We start from the raw sequence: 24,134 nt of genomic DNA, 5'->3' as shown, positions 1-24,134 counted from the left end.
TCGTAGAGGGCGGGCTTTTGTTCAGTTCAATCCAGGGGGCAGACTGGTAGAATCATGGCTTCTCTACTTTGTACACATAAACGGCCATGGTGTGCACCTAACCAGTGGAGCCATGGAAGAATAGGATAGAGTAGAATTCCTACAGTGCAGAAGGAGGCCATTCAGCCCATCAAGTATGCACCGACCCTCTGAAAGAGCACCCTACCGAGGCCCACTCCCCCACCCCTATCCTCATAACCCCAGCGAACCGGCACATCTTTGGACTGTGGGAGGGAAACCCACCCACGCAGACACGGGGAGAGCGTGCAGACTCCACATGGACAGTCTCGCAAGGCTTGAATTGAACCCTGGCGCTGTGGGGCAATGGTGCTAACCATCGTGCCACCAAGTTACTACATTCGCCGACAAGATCAAAGAAAGCAGCAAGCGGAAGATCATCAGCTCCTAACCTGGTCCAGGCGAAGTCAAACGTGTGAGGTTGAAGGGGTGAAAATGAAAATCGCTTATTGTCACGAGTAGGCTTCAATGAAGTTACTGTGAAAAGCCCCTAGTCGCCACATTCCGGCACCTGTCCGGGAAGGCTGGTACGGGAATCGAACCGTGCTGTTGGTCTGCTTGGTCTGCTTTAAAAGCCAGCGATTTATCCCAGTGAGCTAAACCAGCCCATACAGTGGTTGGCACTGTTGTCTCACAGTGCCAGGGACCCGGGTTTGATTCCTGCCTTGATCACTGTCTGTACGGAGTCTGCACGTTCTCCCCGTGTCTGCGTGGGTTTCCTCCGGGTGCTCCGGTTTCCTCCCACAAGTCCAAAGATGTGCTGGTCAGGTGGATTGGCCGCGCTAAATGGCCCCTTCGTGTCCAGGGATGGGCAGCTTGGGTTATGGGATCGGACGGGATAGATGGGTGAGTGGACATGAGTGGAGTGCTCTTTCGAAGGGTTGATACTGACTCGATGGACCAAATAACCTCCTTCAGCACTGTGGGGATTCTATGATAGCTGCACCCATGCCAGCTCTCGGTAGAGTGGACCCGCGGCTGAAGATTGGTTGCGTTATGTTGAGTGGTTCGAGTTTTTCTTCATGGTAAATGGAGTTGAGGAGGAGTGGAAAATGAAGGCGATATTGTTCAGCACGTGCGGGAAGCAAACTTATCATTTGATTCATAGCCTTACATCCCAAAACACATCCGTGCGAGCTTATTTTTAGAGATGATTAATTTATTAAAAGAACACCACCACCCTAAGCCCGCGGCGATTTGGCAACAATTCAAATTAAATTCCCTGGGGAGAGCCCCGGGGGGGAGAACTGTTCAACCTACATCGCAAAGCTTAGGAAAACTGCAGCACGCTGTGACTTCAGGACAGCACTCAATGATATGCTGAGGGATCGATTGGTTTGTGGAGTTAATGAAGAGGCCACGCAGAGGACATTGCAGTCAGACACTGAGATTGATTTGAAAAGGTTTGGAAATAACGTTAGCGATGGAGGGCGCTGCGAATGATGGCCAGGAACATCAGAGAGCGCAGAATGGCGCAGTCCATCAGTAAGGGCAGGCGGAAGTGCTGGCAAGAACAAAGAGACCAGTTTAAACAGGGAAGCAAGTACAGAAGCTGGTAGAATTAGAAGATTCAGGAGAATGGATCAACATTCCAGGTTGTGGGGAAATCATTCCCCAGAGATTTGCAGATTCAAGGAAGGGGAGTACTTCACGTACCACTGGAAGAGCCATTTCAGTCACAGATGCAAGAGTAAGCAGAACCAGCCTAGTAACAATAGAATGAATAGTTCAGCATCAGTCCATAGTGATGAAGATTTCTCTGCGAGCGATCGGAACGTTCTTCAGATAAATAATGTGAAGACGGTCGAGACAGCCCCCATTACAGTGGTCAATGGCGGCCCATTTAGAATGGATGTAGACATGGGAGTGGCTGTTATCATGGCAGGGGAGCAGACCCACACGTATCTTTGAGAAACAGTTCAGCCTCTGAGGCTGTGGAACGCAGCAGTCAGATTGGCTACCTACATGGGTGGAGGGGCCAATAAGTTATTGAGCATCACCCAAACGCCTATGAGCATTCCCTCCAACTTCCATCAATTGCGATGTCTAGCCAAGGACCTAGTCTAATGGGCCATGACTGGCTCCAAGCTCCAAGGGGCTTGTATGATGCAACCCGGAAGTTTCAGGACGTTTTGCGGGGTGAACTCAGAAAAATCAAAAGTTTAAAGACAGAACATTTACGCAGACCCAGAAGCCACCCCAAAATGTTTCAGCTGTGTCTTAAGCATTGCTGGAGAAAATCGAGTCCAAGCTAGAAAGGCTTGAAGAACTGGGTATCATCCGACTAGTCCAGTTGGCCAAATGGGCAGCCCCCGTAGTGCCTGTTGTTAAACCAGATAAAACAGTCTGCACCTGCGGGGACTATCAAATAACAGTAAACCAACCAGCAAAGCAGGACAGATACCTTACCCCGAAGATAGAGAATATATTTGCAAGGTTGGAGGACATTAATATACAAAATTAGATATGAGGCATACATATCAACAGTTGGAGTTGAATGAGGCTATGTGACCATTAACCCTCGTAAAGGATTATGTCAGTATACACACTTGCCCTTCGCCGTTTCATCAACTTGCGCCATATTTCAAAGAACCATGGAAAGTTTATTACACAGCTTGCTGTGTTTTGTTGTGTATTTGGATGACGTGTTAATTACTGGTGCAATCCAAGAAGAACTTGGCTAATCTGGAAGAAGGACTGAGAGGATTTCAGGAAGCGGGTGTTCGTCGAAAAAGAGAAAAATGCAATTTCCAGGCAGCCAACAAGGTAACATCTCTCGACCACCGTGTGGATGCTCGAGGAATTAATACTACAAAGGATGAAGTTTCATAGAATCATAGAATCCCTACAGTGCAGAAGGTGTCCGTTTGGCCCATCAAGTCTACACCAGCTCTTGGTCTGATAGAGCCCCCTACCTAGGCCCAATCCGCCGCTCCTATCCCTGTAACCCCACCGAACGTTTTGGGCCATATTAGTGTGGCCAATTCACCTAACCTGCACGTCTTTGGACTGTGGGAGGAAACTCCGGAGCACCCGGAGAAAACGCACGCAGAGACGTAGGGAGAACGTGCAAACTCCACACAGTCACCCGAGGTGGGAATCTGGGCCCCTGGCTCTGTGAGGCAGCGCTGTTGCCACCGTGAGGGCAATAGATAGAGTCAGAGATGTTTACAGCATGGAAACAGGCCCTTCGGCCCAGCTCGTCCATGTTGTTCAGTTTCTATCATAGAACATAGAACATAGAACATAGAACAGTACAGCACAGAACAGGCCCTTCGGCCCTCGATGTTGTGCCGAGCAATGATCACCCTACTTAAACCCACGTAACCCGTATACCCGGTAACCCAACAATCCCCCCATTAACCTTACACTACGGGCAATTTAGCATGGCCAATCCACCTACCCCGCACATCTTTGGACTGTGGGAGGAAACCGGAGCACCCGGAGGAAACCCACGCACAAACGGGGAGGACGTGCAGACTCCACACAGACAGTGACCCAGCCGGGAATTGAACCTGGGACCACTGGAGCTGTGAAGCATTGATGCTAACCACCATGCTACCGTGAGGCCCCACTATGAATCACTATGAATAAAAGTGGCACCGGCCCCTCGAAACGTCTCGGAGTTTAAATCATTCCCGGGGGGTAGTTAATTAGGGCGTCCCCTATTAGTTTCTTTATACAGTGAGCTAAACAGCTGGCTTGTAATGCAGGACAAGGCCAGCAGCGCAGGTTCAAGTCCCGTACCAGCTTGCGCCATATTTCAAAGAACCATGGAAAGTTTATTTACAGTGCGGAAGGAGGCCACTTGGCCCATCGAGTCTGCACCGGCTCTTGGAAAGAGCACCCTACCTAAGGTCAACACCCCCACCCTATCCCCATAACCCAGTAACCCCACCCAACACTGAGGGCAATTTTGGACACCAAGGGCAATTTATCATGGCCCATCCACCTAACATGCACATCTTTGGATTGTGGGAGGAAACCGGAGCACCCGGAGGAAACCCACGCAGACACGGGGAGAACGTGCAGACTCCGCACAGACAGTGACCCAGCAGGGAATCAATCCTGGGACCCTGGAGCTGTGAAGCAATTGTGCTATCCACAATGCTACCGTGCTACCCAAATGGGGCGACTAGGGGCTTTTCACAGTAACTTCATTGAAGCCTACTTGTGACAATGCTTCAAGAAGACCACCATCATACCGGTACCAAAGAAGAACCAGGCAACGTGCTTCAATGACTACCGCCCGGTGGCCCTGATGTCAGTTGTAATGAAGTGCTTCGAGAGGCTGATCATGAAGCGCATCACCTCCATACTCCCGGAACGCCTTGACCCACTTCAATTCGCACACCGTTGCAACCGGTCCACATCAGACGCCATTTCCCTGGCCCTACACTCATCCCTAGAGCATCTCTAAAACAAGGACTCCTACATCAGACTCCTATTTATTGACTACAGCTCCCCCTTCAACACCATAATCCCAGCCAAGCTCATATCAAAGCTCCAAAACCTAGGACTTGGCTCTCCACTCTGCAACTGGATCCTTGACTTTCTAACCAACAGACCACAATCAGTAAGAATGAACACCAACACCCCCTCCACAATAGTCCTCAATACCGGTGCCCCGCAAGGCTGCGTACTTAGCCCCCTACTCTACTCCCTGTACATACACGACTGCGTGGCAAAACTTGGTTCCAACTCCATCTACAAGTTTGCTGACGATACGACCATAGTGGGCCGGATCTCGAATAACGACGAGTCAGAATACAGAAGGGAGATAGAGAACCTAGCGGAGTGGTGTAACGACAACAATCTCTCCCTCAATGCCAGCAAAACTAAAGAGCTGGTCATTGACTTCAGGAAGCAAAGTACTGTACACACCCCTGTCAGCATCAATGGGGCCGAGGTGGAGATGGTTAGCAGTTTCAAATCACTAGGGGTGCACATCACCAAAAATCTGTCCTGGTCCACCCACGTCGACGCTATCACCAAGATACTTCCGCCTATACTTCCTCAGGAAACTAAGGAAATTCGGCATGTCCACATTAACCCTTCCCAACTTTTACAGATGCACCATAGAAAGCATCCTATCGGGCTGCATCACAGCCTGGTATGGTAACTGAAAAATGAAATTTGCTTATTGTCACGAGTAGGCTTCAATGAAGTTACTGTGAAAAGCCCCTAGTTGCCACATTCCGGCGCCTGTCCGGGGAGGCTGATACGGGAATCAAACCGTCGCCGCTGGCCTACTTGGTCTGCTTTAAAAGCCAGCGATTTAGCCCAGTGAGCTAAATCAGCCCCTGCTCGGCCCAGGACCGCAAGGAACTTCAGAGAGTCGTGAATACTGCCCAGTCCATCACACGAACCTGCCTCCCATCCATTGACTCCATCTACACCTCCTGCTGCATGGGGAAAGCGGGCAGCATAATCAAAGACTCCTCCCACCCGGCTTACTCACTCTTCCAACTTCTTCCATCGGGCAGGAGATACAGAAGTCTGAGAACACGCACGAACAGACTCAAAAACAGCTTCTTCCCCACTGTCACCAGACTCCTAAATGACCCTCTTATTGACTGACCTCATTAACACTGCACCCTGTATGCTTCACCCGATGCCAATGCTTATGTAGTTCCATTGTATATCTTGTATTTTCTTGCATTTTCTTGAATTTTGTTTAATTCCCTTTTCTTCCCATGTACTGAATGATCTGTTGAGCTGCTCGTAGAAAAATACTTTTCACTGCACCTCGGTACACGTGACAATAAACAAATCCAATCCAATCCAATAAGCGATTATTATTATTATACCTGTTCTGAAGAAACATCAGAGATGGTTCTGGAAAGCATCACAGAGAGAGAAGCATTTAATGGGACCAAGAGACGATTGCATTTATCTTGTCTCCTTTTGACCCGACCAAGAAGTTAGTGCTCACGTGTGACGCCTCCTCATAATGAATTGAATTTGTTTATTGTCACGTGTACTGAGATACCAGTGAAAAGTATTTTTCTGAGAGCAGCTCAAATACATCATATAGTACATGAAAAGAAAATACATAATAGGGCAACACAAGGTACACAATGTAAATGCATAGACACCGGCATCGGGTGAAGCATACAGGGTGTAGTGTTAATCAGGTCAGTCCATAAGAGGGTCGTTTAGGAGACTGGGCCGGGATTCTCCCCTACCCGGCGGGGCGGGGGGTCCCGGCGGGATGGAGTGGCGTGAACCACTCCGGCGTCGGGCCGCCCCAAAGGTGCGGACGTCTCCACACCTTTAGGGGCCAGGCCCTCACATTGAGGGGCTAAGCCCGCGCCATGGTTGGCGCTCCGCCGGCTGGCGTGGACGGCCTTTGGCGCCATGCCAGCCGGGGCCGAAGGGACTTCTCCGGCCGGCGTAAGTCCGCGCATGCGCTGGAGCATCAGCGGCTGGGAAGGGAATCCCTTCCGCCTCCGCCATGGTGAAAACCATGGCGAAGGCGGAAGGAAAAGAGTGCCCCCACGGCACAGGCCCGCCCGCCGATCGGTGGGCCCCTATCCCGGGCCAGGCCACCGTGGGGGCACCCCCCGGGGTCAGATCGCCTCGCGCCCCCCCCCCCCCCCCCCCCAGGCCCACCCGCACCGCCAATCCCGCCGGTCAGGTAGCTGGTTTGATTCCCGCCGGCGGAAGTGGCTTGACAGTGGCGGGACTTCGGCCCATCGCGGGGCGGAGAATCGCCAGGGTCGGGGGGGGCCCGCCGACCGGCGCGGCCCGATTCCCCGCCCCCGCCGAACCTCTGGTGGCGGAGAATTCGGGACACGACGGGGGCGGGATTGACGCCGGCCCCCGGCGATTCTCCGACCAGGCTGGAGGTCAGAGAATCCCATCCCTGGTAACAGCGGGAAGAAGCTGCGTTTGAGTCTGTTCGTGCGTCTTCTCAGGCTTTTGTATCTTCTGGAATTGGCGCAGTATTATCTCATTGAATGGACCATGGTTCTGAGAGGCCTACCTACTGCGCACGTGTCAAGATCCCTTTCAGAAGCTGAGAAAGGTTATTTGTAGACGGAAGAAGAAGGACTATCTGTTGCGCGTAGAGTGAGAAAACTCCAGCAATGGAAGGTATGTTACTGCTGTAATGGACCACAACCCATTGTTGGCTCTTTTCACAGAGGACAAGTCTAGACCGCCGATTGTACCGGCCAGTATTCAGCGCTGGGCGCTGACCTTATCCATTTGTGAATACACATTTGAGCAACTCGGGGCAGCCACCGCTCCCCTGTCCCTTCCCCGGGCTCCTGCCAATTCATTCCTCTTCAGAAAATCCCTCTCGCAAACCACAATTTTCAGGATGGCAGCCAGTGACTGGCGTTGTGCCTCAGGGGTCCGTACTGGGACCACAATTTTCACATTAATGATCTGGAAGAAGGAACTGACGGCACTATTGCAAAGTTTGCAGATTTTACAAAGACCTGTACAGGGACAGGTAGTATTGAGGAAGCGTGGGGTGGGGGTGTTGGGGGGGGGGGGGGGGGGGGGGGGGGGGGGTCTGCAGAAGGATTTGGACAGGCTAAGAGAGCGGGCAAAGAAGTGACAGATGGAATACAATGTGGAAAAGCGTGAGGTTATGCACTTTGGAAGCAGGAAGGAGGCATAGACTGTTTTCTAAATGGGGAAATGCTTCGGAAATCAGAAGCACAAAGGGACTTGGGAGTCCTTGTTCAGGATTCTCTTAAGGATAATGTGCAGGTGAAAAAAAATGAAAATCACTTATTGTCACAAGTAGGCTTCAAATGAAGTTACTGTGAAAAGCCCCTAGTCGCCACATTCCGGCGCCTGTTCGGGGAGGCTGGTACGGTTCAGTCAGCAGTTAGGAAGGCGAATGCAATGTTAGCGTTCATGCCGAGAGGGTTAGAATACAAGACCAGGGATGTACTTCTGAGGCTGTATTAGACTCTGGTTAGACCCCCATTTGGAGTATTGTGAGCAGTTTTGGGCCCCGTATCTAAGGGAGGATGTGCTGGGCCTTGGAAAGGGTCCAGAGGAGGTTCACACGCATGATCCCTGGAATGAAGAGCTTGTTGTATGAGGAACGGCTGAGGACTCTGGGTATGTACTCGTTGGAGTTTAGAAGGATGAGGGGGGATCTTATTGAAACTTACAGGATACTGCGAGGCCTGGATGGAGTGGATGTGGAGAGGATGTTTCCACTTGTAGGAAAAACTAGAACCAGAGGACACCATCTCAGACTAATGGGACGATCCTTTAAAACAGAGATGAGGAGGAATTTCTTCAGCCAGAGGGTGGTGAATCTGTGGAACTCTTTGCCGCAGAAGGCTGCGGAGGCCAAATCACTGAGTGTCTTTAAGACAGAGATAGATAGGTTCTTGATTAATTTTTTGTTTATTTTTTTAATAATCTTTATTGTCACAAGTAGACTTACATTAACACTGCAATTAAGTTACTGTGAAAATCCCTCGTCGCCACATTCCGACGCCTGTTCGGGTACACGGAGGGAGAATTCAGAATGTCCAATTCACCTCACAGCACATCTTTCGGGAGGAAACCGGAGCACCCGGAGGAAACCCACGCAGACACAGGGAGAACGTGCAGACTCCGCACAGACAGTGACCCAAGCCGGGAATCGAACCTGGGACCCCCGGAGCTGTGAAGCCATTAGTGCCAATCACTGTGCTGCCCTGCTGCCCGTGATTAATAAGCGGATCAGAGGTTTGGGGAGAAGGCCGGCAAATGGGGATGAGAAACATATCAGCCATGATCGAGTGGTGGAGCAGACTCGATGGGCCGAGTGGCCTAATTCTGCTCCTATGTCTTATAATTGAAAGGGCCTCCACCGACCACGCTCTGGGGCACCGCATTCCAGACGCAGCCGCAGAGGAAGGGACGAGCAAACGCAGAACACAAACGTCAGGGGAGGAGGCACCCGATTCAAACTGGAATGTCTGGCGCGGCTGCATTATTTCCCCCCCCCCCCCCCCCCCCTCCCCCCACCACCCAGTGTCCCGGTACTTAGTGTTGCCCTGGAGTGTTGCGAGTTCAGATTCTACTGCTGGGCGTGGGCGCTGTGTGACAACGCACCTCGGCAAACAGGCGAATAGTTTGCAGCGACAGTGACGGAGTGGAATTCACATTTTAGACTGCCCAGAACGGGAGTCTCGCCAGAAGGCTGCCGCTGCATGTTTCGGCAGGAGGCCGGTTCCAGTGACTGTTTGCAGCTGAATAAGAAAAAGCCAAGGAGCACAAACGTGGTTAGCCCCTGAGCCCGCCGGTTAATATTAAACCTGTTCCTGAGCCGGGTCGCATTTACAACATTGGTTCCAGGGGACTGACAGCTATAAAGTGCCTTTTGTTCCCAAGAATTGCATCATTGGAATGTGGTGCTGTTAGATCTTTAAGGAGGAAGGAATGACAGGTATAATAACCCTGCAAGATTAGGGCGTGTACCTCTGCGTTGAGTCAAGAGGTCAGCACCGAGCACACACCCTCCTGCCCGAACAAAAAAAAAAGTGTACACACACACACCACTCAGTCACAACCACACACAGGACGAAACAGTCCCGACCTGCGAGCGGAGCGCTCAGGACCTTTTTTCTCTCTCTGAAGTTGCTGCTAACTGCGTTTGTGGATCTTATCGAAGTGGTGAAGGGGGGGCGGCCGGTGCGTTTACTGTAAGTTGATAGCTTCAGAAAGATTTCTCACCAATGTTAACTCCCCGAGCCGATCGCGTTTGTTCTTCGTACTAGCTCATATGTCTGGCAAGCAAATGTGTTCACCTCTCCAATGTGGGGTGGAGGGGGGGGGAGAAGGAGGGGGAGATGCGGGAGGGGGGGGGGGGGGGGAGATGCGGGGGGGGGTGCAATTTACCTCCGATATGCTGCTAAGGAGGGCCATTTGGTTCGAATCAACACACAAGGTGGCCATTTGGCCCGTTGTCTCAGTCCAGCCTCTCTCCAAGAGCAATTTGATTGAGTAAAGCTCCTCAACCCTTGCCCCGTAGCCTTGCAAATAGATATTTGTTTTTCTCCTTGCTTATCCAATTCCTCTTGGGCAACCTCGATCGTATCAGCCTCCTTGGCCGGCAGCGAGCTGTCCCCGATCCTCACCGCCCGCGGCGGATAAACAATTCGCCTTCGCGCCGCAGTCTCACCTTTCGCCAAATCGGTACGTAGCCCGCTTGACTTCGCCAGCAACGGGAATGATTTCTCCCCGGGATGCTCGTGCTTTTGAACAGCTCCCTCAAAAAAACCCTCGCGGCCCCCTCCTCTCCAAGGACGCTTCTCCAGACTGCCCACCTCATCGCCGGCACTGTCCTTGAGGATCGTTTCTGGGTGGTGAGATAGTCTGGTCCGTTTCCTGCCTGTGTGATGCCAGTGATGTGACCCCACCACCGTTCCCGAACGGTGCGTCCAGCGATTGAAAGGGCCCGTCATCCCCAGCCGAGCCGATCCCAACTCAACTTTGCCCATCGATGCGCGTGGATTTGGGCATTGCCGCCTCAGCCAGCGTTTACTGTCCATCACGGGCTGTCCCTCAAGAAGGTGGTGACGAGCTGCATTCAGTCCATGTGGTGTAGGGACACCCACCGTGCTGTTAGGAGTTACAGGATTTTCACCCAGCGACCATTCAGAAATGGTCGATATGCATCCAAAGGTGAGATGGTGTGTACGTGGGCGGCACGGTAGCACAGTGGTTAGCACTGTGGCTTCACAGCGCCAGGGTCCCGGGTTCGATTCCCGGCTTGGGTCACTGTCTGTGCGGAGTCTGCACGTTCTCCCCGTGTCTGCGTGGGCTTCCTCTGGGTGCTCCGGTTTCCTCCCACAGTCCAAAGATGTGCTGGTTAGGTGGACTGGCCGTGCTAAATTGCCCTTACTGACCAAAAAGATTAGGTGGGGTTACTGGGTTGTGGGGAGGGGGTGTGGGGCTTAGGTAGGGTGCTCGTTGCAAGGGGCGGTGCAAACTCAATGGGCCGAATGGTCTCCTTCTGCACTGTCTGTTCTATGATTCTATGTGTGTGCATGAGCGTGAGTGTGTGCGTGTGCTTGTGTGTGTGTGTGCATAGAATCATAGAATCATAGAATTTACAGTGCAGGAGGCCATTCGGCCCATCGAGTCTGCACCGGATCTTGGAAAGAGCACCCTACCCAAGGTCAACACCTCCACCCTATCCCCATAACCCAGTAACCCCACCCTGTATGTGTGTGTGTGTGTTCATGTGTGAGTATGCCTCTGTAAGTGAGTGTGTGTGTGTGTGAGCATTTGTGTATGTGTGCAAAGTGTGTATTAGTGTGTTTGTGTATGCTTGAGAGTGTGAGTATCTGAGTGAGTGTGTATTTGTGTGTGCACGAGTGTGTGTTTCAGTGTGCCAATGCATGTGGGTGCTAGTGTGTGAGTGAGTATGAATATGAGTGCTTATCTGAGTGTGTGTGGGTCTGTGTGTGAATGAGTGTGAGTGTGTGTGTGACAGTGTGTGCGAGTATGTATGTGTGAGTGTGTGCATGTATGTGAATGGATGTGTGTGAGTGTGTGTACATGTGTGTGTTGTGTTTGTGTTGTGTTTGTGTGTGCATGCGTGCGTGTGTGATTCAGTGTGTTGATGCATGTGGGTATTAGTGTGAGAAGATGAGTGTCTGTGAGTGTGTGTTTGTGTGAGTGTGTTAGTGTGTGAGTGAGAGTGTGTGTGTGTATGTTAGTATGTGAGTGTGAGTATATATGCATGTGAGTGTTTGTGTGAGTGTGTTTGTGTGTGAGTGTATGTGAGTGTGTATTTGTCTGAGTGATTGTGTATTTCTGTGAGTGTATGTGAGTGAATGTATTTGTGTGTGTGTGTATTTGTGTGAGTGAGTGTGTGTATGTATTTGTGTGAGTATGTGTGAGTGTCACTGTGTGAGTGTCTGTGAGTGTGTGAATGTGTGTGTATATATGTGAGTGTGGCTGAGTGTGAGTGCGTGAGTTTGTGTGTGAGTGTCAGCGAGAGTGTGTGTGAGTGTCAGTGTGTGTGTATATGTGAGTGTGTGTGAGTGTGTGAGTGTGTGTGTGAGTGTGCGTGTGAGTGTGTGTGTGTGAGTGTGTGTGTGAGTGTGTGTGTGTGAGTGTGTGTGAGTGTGTGTGTGTCAGTGTGTGAGAGTGTGTGTGAGTGTGTGTGTGTGTGTGAGAGTGTGTGTGTGAGTGTGTGTGTGTGTGTGAGTGTGTGTGTGAGTGTGTGTGTGTGTGTGAGAGTGTGTGTGTGTCAGTGTGTGAGTGTGTGTCAGTGTGTGTGTGAGAGTGTGTGTGTGAGTGTGTGTGAGTGTGTGTGTGTGTGAGAGAGTGTGTGTGTCAGTGTGTGAGTGTGTGTCAGTGTGTGTGTGAGTGTGTGTGTGTGAGTGTGTGTGAGTGTGTGTGTGTGTGAGAGAGTGTGTGTGTCAGTGTGTGAGTGTGTGTCAGTGTGTGTGTGAGTGTGTGTGAGTGTGTGACTTGCACGGGAACTTGGTAGTGATGTTGCTGGGCAGCAGTTGCCTTTTGTGAGATTCACAAAGAATCCAGCATGAATTTGTAGAGTCAAACGGAAAATAACTAACTTTATCTCGAACAATATGTGCACAGGGGCAGTAGTTCACTACAGGTTCATTCTCTGCCGGTACCACACTGGCCACACTATGTATGCAGCTGCACTGCCAATGATTGCCCCGCGCCCCCCACTGATTGGGGGAGCTCATATTCCCCAAAAGACCACATGGGGGTAACCAATTGCCCCCAGCCAATATGATCCGGCCAGTGCCCTTGTCTAACCAGTGTCGCTGGTTACGTCAGCATTTATTGTCCATCCCTATTTGACCTTCAGATGGTGCTGGAGGGCTGCCTTCTTGAACCGCTGCAGTCCCTGTGGCGTAGGCACACCCACTATGCTGTTAGGGAGGGAGTTCCCAGCGACAGTGTAGGTACTGTCAATATATTTCCAAGTCAGGGCAGTGAGTGAGTTGGAGGGGAACCTCCAGGTGGTGGGGCTCCCAGGTATCTGCTGCCCTTGTCCTTCTAGATGGTAGTGGCCATGGGTTTGGAAGGTGCTGTCGAAGGAACCTTGGTGAGTTGCTGCAGTGCATCTTGTAGATGGTACACACACGGCTGCCACTGTGTCTCAGTGGTGAACATGGCTTCCACTGCCTTTTGAGTACGAGAAATGAAATGAAAATGAAAATCGCTTATTGTCACGAGTAGGCTTCAATGAAGTTACTGTGAAAAGCCCCTAGTCGCCACATTCCGGCGCCTGTTCCGGGGAGGCTGGTACGGGAATCGAACCGTGCTGCTGGCCTGCTTGGTCTGCTTTAAAAGCCAGCGATTTAGCCCAGTGAGCTAAAGAGAAAACAATTCTCCTCATCTCCATTTTAAAGGGGCGACCCCTTATTATTAAACCGTGCCTCCCCCCCTCCCCGAGTTTTAGATTCTCCCACAAGAGGAAACATCCTCTCCCACCCTGTCAACACCCCTCAGGATCTTATACGATTGAATCAAGTTGGCCTCTTTGTCTCCTGAATTCCAGTGGGTACAAGCCTCGCCTGGCCAACCTTTCCTCATTGTGACATTATGATAAATGTACAGAACTGTAAGGGTCAATGTTACGTTCAAATCAACCACTAGAGGGACCTAGAACAAAGAACAAAGAACAACGAAAAGTACAGCACAGGAACAGGCCCTTCGGCCCTCAAAGCCTGTGCCGACCATGCTGCCCGTCCAAACTAAAATCTTCTACACTCCCTGGGTCCGTATCCCTCTATTCCCATCCTATTCATGTATTTGTCAAGATTCCCCTTAAATGCCACTATCGTCCCTGCTTCCACCACCTCCTCCGGCAGCGAGTTCCAGGCACCCACTACCCTCCGTGTAAAAGTACATCTCCTCTGAACCTTGCCCCTCGCACCTTAAACCTATGCCCCCTAGTAATTGACATCTCTACCCTGGGAAAAAGCCTCTGACTATCCACTCTGTCTATGCCCCTCATAATTTTGTCGACCTCTATCAGGTCGCCCCTCAACCTCCGTTGTTCCAGTGAGAACAAACCTAGATGCAGAACTATTTAAGGCATTGATGCTAAGCCTTGTGGTTGAAAAGGTTGAAGAGAAAGCTGGAAGTGACTGTAGGAAAGATAGTGTGAGTGAGAGCAGATCATTGTTATGGTATTAGTGTATAAATTAGTAGTAGATGAGTGTTGATTGTATGTTTATTATCAATTGTTTATTATCTAGGAGTAAGTGTCGAATCCAATTAAGTAGTGTTGATAAATTTATAGCTTTGTTCAACATAAAAGCTAATTGTGGTCTTTGTGAACACTACGCCAACTATCCTGGGATTAGAACCGCAAAGAACTCCACTCGTATAAAACAGTGCGTTGCCTGAAAGGGACGGGTGGAAGCAGTTCCAATCGTAACTTCCAAATGGGGAATTGGATAGACACTTGATGAGAACACATTTTCAGGGCAATCAGGGAGCAGGAACAAGAGAGCGGGATTAATTGGATCGCTCTTTAAAAGGGCTGGCAGAGGTGCAAGGGGCAGAATGGCCTCCTCCTGTGCCATGCCGTTCGATGATTTCTGTTGGAATATCTACATGCGGTTATCAGCTGAGGACGAGAGAGAGCTTTAACTTACGTGATAACCGCACCAAGTCCTGAGATTGCCCCAGGGGTGCTCGGAGCCAGTGATGTAGGTTAAAAAATGCAGTCACTGCTATTGTTTAGTCAACATTGCAAGCCAGCAACATTATACATGGCCGGCTGATCCAATCGCTTTTCCTGGTGCTGTAGGTTCTGGAAGGAATACCGCATTGAAACGTAGAGATTCTCAAGGGGCTTACCACAATTCTTACCCAAATTGCTCAATCTCAAATGAATGAATAAATAAAGAATCCTTATTAGTGCCACAAGACGGCTTACATTAGCACTGCAATGAAGTTACTGTGAAAATCCCTTCGCCACCACCCTCCGGCGCCAGTTCTCATAGAATTTACAGTGCAGAAGGAGGCCATTCGGCCCATCGAGTCTGCACTGGCTCTTGGAAAGAGCACCCTACCCAGGGTCAACACCTCCACCCTATCCCCATAACCTAGTAACACCACCCAACACGAAGGGCAATTTTGGACACTAAGGGCAATTTTTCATGGCCAATACACCTAACCTAATGAAAAATGAAATGAAAATCGCTTATTGTCACGAGTAGGCTTCAATTAAGTTACTGTGAAAAGCCCCTAGTCGCCACATTCCGGCGCCTGTCCGGGGAGGCTGGTACGGGAATCGAACCGTGCTGCTGGCCTGCTTGGTCTGCTTTAAAAGCCAGCAATTTAGCCCAGTGAGCTAAACCAGCTCCTGCCAAGTATTTGAATATCTCCACGCCAATAGCTTCATCTATTTCGTTGCCAGATCGGTTCGTTAATTAATGAATCTGACAAACTTTCACAAACTAATAACCCAATTTCACTTTCCACTCTGCAGTTTAGTTTAAAAACCCTCCCATCTTATCGCAGCGAATCTGGAACATGGAAGCCACAGTCTCAGCATAAAGGGGTCAAACATTAGGGACCGAGATGAGGAAAACTTTCTTCACTCGAAGGATTCCGAATCTCTGGGATTCACATCCCCCCTGAGTGTTGTGGATCCTGTTATGGACGAGGGAGACAGGTGGGACATTTGGAGGAGCATTTTAACACCTTGAGTAATGTGGCTTTAAAACAAAAAAACACACAAGATGTGAATGCGTTGGAGGCAGTTTAGAGGAGGTTTACTGGATTGATAACTGGAATGTGCAGGTTCTGAGGAAATGTTGGACAGACTGGGGTCGTTTTCATTGGAGTTTAGGAGAGTGAGGCGGTGACTTGATTGAAGTTTGCAAATTCCTGAAGATCTCGTCTAGGTGGACGTGGAAAGGATGTTCCCTCTGTGGTGATATGCATCACTGTAAATACACAAGGGGTTAATGTAAATACACTACAACTAAGTAAACACTAGGGGGAGCACCAGAGACATCATGACATGCAGACATACAGCTACTGAACACATAGAATAGGACACGACCAATGGGCAGCCAAGACACCCAGAGGTGACGCTACCACAAGGGGGCATTACACAACCCATATAAAAGGACAGGGCACACATGCTCTGTCTCTTCCCACAGGCGACACTCAGAGAGGACAGGGGCAGAGCAGAAGCATCACACCCACCACGTGGCTTAGAGCAGGCTGGTTAGTTAGACTGAGTTACTATAGCAAGATTAGCAGGAGAGTCGAACTCGTAGGGAACTGTGCTAATGGTTCAATAAATCACATTGAACTGACTTCAAAGTCTGCAGTATCTTTTGGTCAAAGCTGCATCGAGTTGCAGCCTGTTTTGTCCCAGAGTACATAACACAACTTGTGGGTGAATCCAGAACCGGGGGAACTGTTTTAAAAATTAGGGGTCGCCCTTTTGAAATGAAAGTTGCTTATTGTCACAAGTAGGCTTCAAATGAAGTTACTGTGAACAGCCCCTAGTCGCCACATTCTGGCGCCTGTTCAGGGAGGCCGGTACTGGAATTGAACCCGCGCTGCTGGCCTGTCTTGGTCTGCTTTAAAAGCCAGCTATTTAGCCCTGTGCTAAACCAAACTGTTTTCTGCCCTGTGGCCATTGGCCACATAATCAGTCAGCATCATAAGCCATCTTTTCGGGGCTTTTCACAGTAACTTCATTTGAAGCCTACTCGTGACAATAAGCGATTTTCATTTTCATTTTTCATCGTCATGCATCAACATTCCAGTTATGAATATAACAATAATGCTCCATCGTTGAATGTATCTTAGGCTTGTGCTCGACAGAAAATCAAGGCATATGGGGGATGGACAGGTAAGTGGAGTTGACGGAGGTGGCTAAACAAAATCGTACTGATTGGCGGGTCAGGCTTGAGGCCTACTGCTACTCCTAATCTGCATAACCTCTCTCCGTAACTCACCCCCTGTAATCCAGGTATCATTTTTGTAAACCTATCTCCCTTCAAGCCCAAAGGTGCGGTGCCCAGAACTGCTCACGGTGAATCCAAGTGAGGTCTAACCAGGGTTTTGTTTTTAGAAAATATTTTGTTGAAGCGTTTGTAATTTTCTCAGTTTAACGCGTTACCATTTCTTAAACAACCGCGTGGGCCGACGCACACAAAAAACCTAATAAACATTGTCCCCTACTCCCCACGCCCTATTCCCTAATTACCCGTATACTGAGTTCCTGGTCCTTATCTAACTCTGCCATGCCTCCTATTTTCTCCCCCCCCCTCCCCCCCGCCTTTCCCCACCGTTTACCGCTGACGTTCAATTTTCTTCGAAGGAGTCGATGAACGGTTGCCATCTCTGGGCGAAGCCCTGATTTAATCCTCTCAAGGCGAACTTGATTTTTTTCCAGGCTGAGAACCCCGCCATTTTGCTGACCCACACACCTGAATTCCGGGGCTCCGAGTCCCTCCACCCCAGCACAATCCGTCTCCGGGCCACCAGGGAGACTCCCTCCCCGCCTTCGCTCCTGGATCATCCGATACCCCAAATGTTGCCAGTACTGGGCTCGGGAGTTAACCTCCCTTCCAGTACCTCTGACATAACGTCCTCAAATCCCCGCCAGAATCCCCTCAGCTTCGGACATGCCCAGAACATATGTACATGGTTAGACGGGCTACCCCCACACCGCCCACATCTGTCCTCCACCTCATCAAAGAGCCTACTCATGCAGGCTACCATCATGTGGGCCCTGTGGACCACTTTGATCTGGATCAGGCTAATTCTGGCACAGGACGAGGATGAATCGACTCAGGGTTTTGTATAGCTGCAGCTTAACTCGTAAAATGGGTTAAATTTGTGTCAGCAATTCGGTTGGACGTAGTGGCCAGGATTCCCTGGAATTGCCAATTCTGTCGATCCAGGTGTCCCAGTAAACAGCTCAAAAGTATCCCGAGAATGGGAAGGGCGCCTTTCTCATTTTTAATCGGGCTCCAACAGGGCCGGAATGTCAGGGCCCGGACGTGAGAGGCAACTGGTCGCCATGGAAACGCAGTGGGCATTTGGAAACGGGCAACATAGGGGGATGACTCACTTCCCAAAATTAATCAGCATTATTTCGTAAGGCTGACCTTTGAGTGGAGTTGTGAGGACAAATAGAATCACAGGAACTGTTGCCCGGCCTGATGTACGTCACATCAGCAGCAACTGTTTGAATTTCATTAGTCAAAGAGGTTGATTCACATTTTTACAGAACACGATTGCAAAATTTTAGCCTTCATAGCTGTCATGAAACTGGAAAGTTTCATCCAATTTAATGTTCAGCACTGCACCTTCCAGTTCATCACTTATCACCTGTTAGACTGCACTGCCAGACACACCCTGGGCCCTGCGTTACCGCGATTTGGAAAATGACTGGAAATAATTCACTTGTATGTAGATCAGTGTCAGCTCCCTGAATGTGTACATGTAAACATCGGGTAACCGGTCACGCCCACCTGCTATTCTCTCGGAGCCACTGTTTGCATTTGTCCATTTATACCACAGGGTTGTATTGTGGAGAAGGGACAGATTGAGTTGGAGATCAGGCTGGAATGAGTTGGACCAGCCACATTTCACGGCTCCTGCAGTCGTGACAGACAACAACCTTTTCATCAGAATCTTTTGATTTGTGAACTTGGCCAACTTGGTCTATACAGTGACTTAAAACAATGGTGACCCCATTGTCTCTGTGTCCCTGTTACCCCATGTCATTGTCTCTGTGTCCCTGTTACCCCATGTCACTGTCTCTGTGTCCCTGTTACCCCATTATCTCTGTGTCCCTGTTACCCCATTGTCTCTGTGTCCCTGTTACCAAATGTCACTGTCTCTGTGTCCCTGTTACCCCATTGTCTCTGTGTCCCTGTTACCCCATTGTCTCTGTGTCCCTGTTACCCCATTGTCTCTGTGTCCCTGTTACCCCATTGTCTCTGTGTCCCTGTTACCCCATTGTCTCTGTATCCCTGTTACCCCATTGTCTCTGTGTCCCTGTTACCCCATTGTCTCTGTGTCCCTGTTACCCCATGTCATTGTCTCTGTGTCCCTGTTACCCCATGTCATTGTCTCTGTGTCCCTGTTACCCCATGTCATTGTCTCTGTGTCCCTGTTACCCCATGTCATTGTCTCTGTGTCCCTGTTACCCCATGTCATTGTCTCTGTGTCCCTGTTACCCCATGTCATTGTCTCTGTGTCCCTGTTACCCCATGTCAATGTCTCTGTGTCCCTGTTACCCCACGTCATTGTCTCTGTGTCCCTGTTACCCCATGTCATTGTCACTCTGTTCCCCCAGTTACCCCATGTCAATGTCACTCTGTGTCCCTGTTACCCCATGTCAATGTCTCTGTGTCCCTGTTACCCCATGTCAATGTCACTCTGTTCCCCCAGTTACCCCATGTCAATGTCACTCTGTGTCCCTGTTACCCCATGTCAATGTCACTGTGTCCTTGTTACCCCATGTCATTGTCACTGTGTGTCTGTTACCCCATGTCAATGTCACTCTGTCCCCCAGTTACCCCATGTCAATGTCACTCTGTGTCCCTGTTACCCCATGTCAATGTCACTGTGTCCTTGTTACCCCATGTCATTGTCACTGTGTGTCTGTTAACCCATGTCATTGTCACTCTGTGTCCCTGTTACCCCATGTCAATGTCACTCTGTCCCCCAGTTACCTCATGTCACTGTCACTCTGTGTCCCTGTTACCCCATGTCATTGTCACTGTCCCCCTGTTACCCCATGTCATTGTCACTCTGTGTCCCTGTTACCCCATGTCAATGTCACTCTGTCCCCCAGTTACCCCATGTCACTGTCACTCTGTGTCCCTGTTACCCCATGTCAATGTCACTGTGTGTCCCTGTTACCCCATGTCAATGTCACTCTGTGTCCCTGTTACCCCATGCCAATGTCACTCTGTGTCCCTGTTACCCCATGTCATTGTCTCTGTGTCCCTGTTACCCCATGTCAATGTCACTCTGTCCCCCAGTTACCCCATGTCAATGTCACTGTGTGTCTGTTACCCCATGTCAATGTCACTCTGTCCCCCAGTTACCCCATGTCATTGTCACTCTGTCCCCCAGTTACCCCATGTCAATGTCACTCTGTTCCCCCAGTTACCCCATGTCAATGCCTCTGTGTCCCTGTTACACCATGTCATTGTCACTCTGTGTCCCTGTTACCCCATGTCAATGTCTCTGTGTCCCTGTTGCCCCATGTCAATGTCACTGTGTCCCTGTTACCCCATGTCAATGTCTCTGTGTCCCTGTTACCCCATGTCAATGTCACTCTGTCCCCCAGTTACCCCATGTCATTGTCTCTGTGTCCCTGTTACCCCATGTCATTGTCACTCTGTGTGTCTGTTACCCCATGTAATTGTCACTCTGTGTCTCTGTTACCCCATGTCAATGTCACTCTGTTCCCCCAGTTACCCCATGTCATTGTCACTGTGTGTCTGTTACCCCATGTCAATGTCACTCTGTTCCCCCAGTTACCCCATGTCATTGTCACTGTGTGTCTGTTACCCCATGTCAATGTCACTCTGTCCCCCAGTTACCCCATGTCATTGTCACTGTGTGTCTGTTACTCCATGTCATTGTCACTCTGTCCCCCAGTTACCCCATGTCATTGTCACTCTGTCCCTCAGTTACCCCATGTCACTGTCACTCTGTGTCCCTGTTACCCCATGTCATTGTCACTCTGTGTCCCTGTTACCCCACGTCATTGTCACTCTGTCCCCCAGTTACCCCATGTCATTGTCACTCTGTTCCCCTGTTACCCCATGTCATTGTCACTCTGTGTCTCTGTTACCCCATGTCATTGTCACTGTGTGTCCCTGTTACCCATGTCACTGTCACTCTGTGTCTCTGTTACCCCATGTCATTGTCACTCTGTGTCCCTGTTACCCCATGTCATTGCCACTCTGTGTCTCTGTTACCCCATGTCATTGTCACTCTGTGTCTCTGTTACCCCATGTCATTGTCACTCTTCCCCCTGTTACCCCATGTCATTGTCACTCTTCCCTGTTACCCCATGTCATTGTCACTCTGTGTCTCTGTTACCCCATGTCATTGTCACACTGTGTCCTTGTTACCCCATGTCATTGTCACTGTGTGTCTGTTACCCCATGTCAATGTCACTCTGTCCCCCAGTTACCCCATGTCAATGTCACTCTGTTCCCCCAGTTACCCCATGTCACTGTCACTGTGTCCCTGTTACCCCATGTCAATGTCACTCTGTCCCTGTTACCCCATGTCATTGTCACTCTGTGTCCCTGTTACCCCATGTCAATGTCTCTGTGTCCCTGTTACCCCATGTCATTGTCTCTGTGTCCCTGTTACCCCATGTCATTGTCACTGTGTGTCCCTGTTACCCATGTCAATGTCACTCTGTGTCCCTGTTACCCCATGTCAATGTCACTGTGTCCCTGTTACCCCATGTCAATGTCACTCTGTGTCCCTGTTACCCCATGTCAATGTCACTCTGTGTCCCTGTTACCCCATGTCATTGTCTCTGTGTCCCTGTTACCCCATGTCAATGTCACTCTGTCCCCCAGTTACCCCATGTCAATGTCACTCTGTCCCCCAGTTACCCCATGTCAATGTCACTCTGTTCCCCCAGTTACCCAATGTCAATGCCTCTGTGTCCCTGTTACCCCATGTCATTGTCACTCTGTGTCCCTGTTACCCCATGTCAATGTCTCTGTGTCCCTGTTGCCCCATGTCAATGTCACTGTGTCCCTGTTACCCCATGTCATTGTCACTCTGTGTCCCTGTTACCCCATGTCAATGTCTCTGTGTCCCTGTTGCCCCATGTCAATGTCTCTGTGTCCCTGTTACCCCATGTCAATGTCACTCTGTCCCCCAGTTACCCCATGTCATTGTCTCTGTGTCATTGTTACCCCATGTCATTGTCACTCTGTGTGTCTGTTACCCCATGTAATTGTCACTCTGTGTCTCTGTTACCCCATGTCATTGTCACTCTGTGTCCCTGTTACCCCATGTCATTGTCACTGTGTGTCTGTTACCCCATGTCAATGTCACTCTGTTCCCCCAGTTACCCCATGTCATTGTCACTGTGTGTCTGTTACCCCATGTCAATGTCACTCTGTCCCCCAGTTACCCCATGTCATTGTCACTGTGTGTCTGTTACTCCATGTCATTGTCACTCTGTCCCCCAGTTACCCCATGTCATTGTCACTCTGTCCCCCAGTTACCCCATGTCACTGTCACTCTGTGTCCCTGTTACCCCATGTCATTGTCACTCTGTGTCCCTGTTACCCCACGTCATTGTCACTCTGTCCCCCAGTAACCCCATGTCAATGTCACTCTGTCCCCCTGTTACCCCATGTCATTGTCACTCTGTGTCTCTGTTACCCCATGTCATTGTCACTGTGTGTCCATGTTACCCATGTCACTGTCACTCTGTGTCTCTGTTACCCCATGTCATTGTCACTCTGTGTCCCTGTTACCCCATGTCATTGCCACTCTGTGTCTCTGTTACCCCATGTCATTGTCACTCTGTGTCTCTGTTACCCCATGTCATTGTCACTCTTCCCCCTGTTACCCCATGTCATTGTCACTCTGTGTCTCTGTTACCCCATGTCATTGTCACTGTGTGTCCCTGTTACCCATGTCACTGTCACTCTGTGTCTCTGTTACCCCATGTCATTGTCACTCTGTGTCCCTGTTACCCCATGTCATTGCCACTCTGTGTCTCTGTTACCCCATGTCATTGTCACTCTGTGTCTCTGTTACCCCATGTCATTGTCACTCTTCCCCCTGTTACCCCATGTCATTGTCACTCTGTGTGTCTGTTACCCCATGTCATTGTCACTCTGTGTCCCTGTTACCCCATGTCATTGTCACTCTGTCCCCCAGTTACCCCATGTCATTGTCACTCTTCCCCCTGTTACCCCATGTCATTGTCACTCTGTGTCTCTGTTACCACATGTCATTGTCACTCTGTGTCCCTGTTGCCCCATGTCATTGTCACTCTGTGTCCATGTTACCCCATGTCATTGTCACTCTGTCCCCCAGTTACCCCATGTCATTGTCACTCTGTCCCCCAGTTACCCCATGTCATTGTCACTCTGTCCCCCAGTTACCCCATGTCACTGTCACTCTGTCCCCTTGTTACCCCATGTCATTGTCACTCTGTCCCCCAGTTACCCCATGTCATTGTCACTCTTCCCCCTGTTACCCCATGTCATTGTCACTCTGTGTCTCTGTTACCACATGTCATTGTCACTCTGTGTCCCTGTTGCCCCATGTCATTGTCACTCTGTGTCCATGTTACCCCATGTCATTGTCACTCTGTCCCCCAGTTACCCCATGTCATTGTCACTCTGTCCCCCAGTTACCCCATGTCATTGTCACTCTGTCCCCCAGTTACCCCATGTCACTGTCACTCTGTCCCCTTGTTACCCCATGTCATTGTCACTCTGTGTCCCTGTTACCCTATGTCATTGTCACTCTGTCCCCCAGTTACCCCATGTCATTGTCACTCTGTGTCTCTGTTACCCCATGTCATTGTCACTCTGTGTCTCTGTTGCCCCATGTCATTGTCCCTCTGTGTCTGTTACCCCATGTCATTGTCACTCTGTGTCCCTGTTACCCCATGTCACTGTCACTCTGCCCCCCTGTTACCCCATGTCATTGTCACTCTGTGTCTCTGTTACCCCATGTCATTGTCACTCTGTGTCTCTGTTACCCCATGTCATTGTCACTCTGTGTCAATGTTACCCCATGTAATTGTCACTCTCTGTGTCTGTTACCCCATGTCATTGTCACTCTGTGTCCCTGTTACCCCACGTCATTGTCACTCTGTGTCCCTGTTACCCCATGTCATTGTCACTCTGTGTCCCTGTTACCCCATGTCATTGTCACTCTGTGTGTCTGTAACCCCATGTCATTGTCACTCTGTGTCCCTGTTACCCCATGTCATTGTCACTCTGTCCCCCAGTTACCCCATGTCACTGTCACTCTTCCCCCTGTTACCCCATGTAATTGTCTCTGTGTCCCTGTTACCCCATGTCATTGTCACTCTGTGTCCCTGTTACCCCATGTCATTGTCACTC

General features: G+C 50.1%; 1 protein-coding gene across 2 annotated transcripts in view; it reads left to right on the top strand.

The window, feature by feature from the left end:
* The first annotated feature begins 9,537 nt into the window (after positions 1 to 9,537).
* The window catches only part of LOC119956448 (epidermal growth factor receptor kinase substrate 8-like protein 1), a 97,473-nt gene continuing 82,876 nt past the window's right edge, over positions 9,538 to 24,134 (top strand). For both annotated transcript variants that reach the window (XM_038783698.1, XM_038783697.1), the window contains exon 1: positions 9,538 to 9,722. The gene's annotated coding sequence lies outside the window, so the exon portion shown is untranslated. The remainder of the gene's footprint in view (positions 9,723 to 24,134) is intronic.

The sequence above is a fragment of the Scyliorhinus canicula genome, chromosome 23 (assembly GCF_902713615.1).
Source record: "Scyliorhinus canicula chromosome 23, sScyCan1.1, whole genome shotgun sequence".
In the NCBI taxonomy this organism is placed as follows: domain Eukaryota; kingdom Metazoa; phylum Chordata; class Chondrichthyes; order Carcharhiniformes; family Scyliorhinidae; genus Scyliorhinus; species Scyliorhinus canicula.
The sequence above is the reverse complement of the archived record's forward strand: the minus strand, read 5'-3'. Positions and strand labels throughout refer to the sequence as shown.